Consider the following 2,500-nt stretch of genomic DNA (forward strand, 5'->3'; position numbering starts at 1 on the left):
TACACTGTAGAAGAAATGAGAGAGAGAGAGAGAGAGAGAGAGAGAGAGAGAGAGAGAGAGAGAGAGAGAGAGAGAGAGAGAGAGAGAGAGAGAGAGAGAGAGAGAGAGAGAGAGAGAGAGAGAGAGATGAATGAACTGAGAACAATAAATGGGTGTGTGTGTGTGTGTGTGTGTGTGTGTGTGTGTGTGTGTGTGTGTGTGTGTGTGTGTGTGTGTGTGTGTGTGTGTGTGTGTGTGTGGAGTGCCAGCTCTAGCCAATGACCTACATCATTATATGCGCACACATGAGCCTTGAGCGAAAGAAGGAATAGGGAGAGAAAACATGAGAACTTATGAACAAAACACCCACACAAAAAACAAAAACAAAACAAAACAAAACAAAAAACAATAAAAATCATAATAAAACAGACTAACAATCACTCCAGTGCTCCTCTTCTTCCGTAGCGAACAATAGAAATAAGATGGCTTGATAAAAACGCGGATTGAGAGGACGAGGGGAAAAACACAGGAGCTCGCGATGGCAACAGTGTGACGTCACGAGCCGCTCCATTCATAAATACAAGAGTTACTCCTCCTGGTGGTAAGGTGTGACTGCCTGGCCGACCTTGCTGGCGCTGACCTCTGCCGTGTAGGAGTGGTCATACCTTGGCGCTCTCTCTCTCTCTCTCTCTCTCTCTCTCTCTCTCTCTCTCTCTCTCTCTCTCTCTCTCTCTCTCTCTCTCTGTGGTGCTCGGTTTTTTTTTCGTTTTTTTTTTATCTTCATATTCTCTCTGGTTTCATTGTTCTCTCTCTCTCTCTCTCTCTCTCTCTCTCTCTCTCTCTCTCTCTCTCTCTCTCTCTCTCTCTCTCTCTCTAAACAGTTTCCTCCTTCATTCAACGCTGAACTCCCACGCAAGACTCTCTCTCTCTCTCTCTCTCTCTCTCTCTCTCTCTCTCTCTCTCTCTCTCTCTCTCTCTCTCTCTCTCTCTCTCTCTCTCAATAATAAATCAGGGGAAGACATAACGCCAGATATATTTAGAATCTTAAGTCATTTTTAGCATTTCGTCAACAAGCTCTTTGAAAATTTATAATCAAATTCTGTTCAGCTTCGCTGATTTTCAGCCAGAATAGAAAGAAAAGGAGAGAAAGAAGAGAGAAAAATTTTGAAGAGGGAGGAAAAGAAATATATAAAAACAGAACACAGAACATGAGGAAGGAAGGAAGGAAGGAAGGAAGGAAGGAAGGAAGGAAGGAAGGAAGGAAGGAAGGAAGGAAGGAAGGAAGGAAGGAAGGAAGGAAGGAATGAAGGAAGGAAGGAGAAAAGTCAATCAGTCAAAATTTCACGTCCAGGAAAAGATAAAAATCAAATCCTTATTATTTTCAAAGCGAGACACAATTGAGAGAGAGAGAGAGAGAGAGAGAGAGAGAGAGAGAGAGAGAGAGAGAGAGAGAGAGAGAGAGAGAGAGAGAGAGAGAGAGAGAGAGAGAGAGAGAGAGAATAAAAGAAAGTAAATGAGAAAATCAGTATATTAGTGGACATTCTCTTGCCTTTGAAACTCCCACGCCTCTCTCTCTCTCTCTCTCTCTCTCTCTCTCTCTCTCTCTCTCTCTCTCTCTCTCTCTCTCTCTCTCTCTCTTCATTTCAACTTTTCCCTTCCTCTCTCGTATTATCTCCTTCCCTTTCCTCTTCCTCCCTCCATGAAGTTACCTCTCATCTACCTCCTCCTCCTCCTCCTCCTCCTCCTCCTCCTCCTCCTCCTCCTCCTCCTCCTGGTGCTGGTACAGGCGTGGGAGGATGAACCAACTGTTGCCATCGGAAGCTCTCTCGTTTTTCCTCTTTTCCCCGTTGGTAATGATGTGTACGTACGATTCTCTCTCTCTCTCTCTCTCTCTCTCTCTCTCTCTCTCTCTCTCTCTCTCTCTCTCTCTCTCTCTCTCTCTCTGAATGGCAATGACTAAGTATATCTGCATGCGCACACACACACCTCTCTTATAACACACACACACACACACACACACCCCTCTTATAAAACACACACACACACACACACACACACACACACACACACACACACACACACACACACACACACACACACACACACACACACACACACACACATACAGACGCACGCACGCACGCAATCCCTCCTGGTTACCTGAGTGATATTGATGCTGAGGTGAGACAGGTGGGTGGAGGAGGAGGAGGAGGAGGAGGAGGAGGAGGAGGAGGAGGAGGAGGAGGAGGAGGAGGAGGAGGAGGAGGAGGAGAAGCACAAGGTCAGCATCACTTACTTGTTGAGGTGAGTGGGTGGATGAAAGGGAGAGAGGGAGAGGGAGAGGGAGAGGGAGAGGGAAGGGGAGAGAGAGGGAGAGGGAATGTAGGGTGTGGTTTAATAACAGAAGGAAGGAAGGAAGGAAGGAAGGGAGGAAAGAAGGAAGGAAAGGAAGAATAAGAAGGAAAGAAGGTAAGAAGGAAAGAAATTAAGGAAAATAAAGTTGAAGTTTTACGAGAACAAA

At 45.7% G+C, this 2,500-nt stretch overlaps 1 long non-coding RNA gene across 2 annotated transcripts in view; it reads right to left on the bottom strand.

The window, feature by feature from the left end:
* Positions 1-2,500, bottom strand: part of LOC135091062 (uncharacterized) — a 40,511-nt gene that overhangs the window by 242 nt on the left and 37,769 nt on the right. The gene's annotated exons all lie outside the window — the stretch shown is intronic.

Source organism: Scylla paramamosain, chromosome 36, assembly GCF_035594125.1.
Source record: "Scylla paramamosain isolate STU-SP2022 chromosome 36, ASM3559412v1, whole genome shotgun sequence".
NCBI lineage: Eukaryota > Metazoa > Arthropoda > Malacostraca > Decapoda > Portunidae > Scylla > Scylla paramamosain.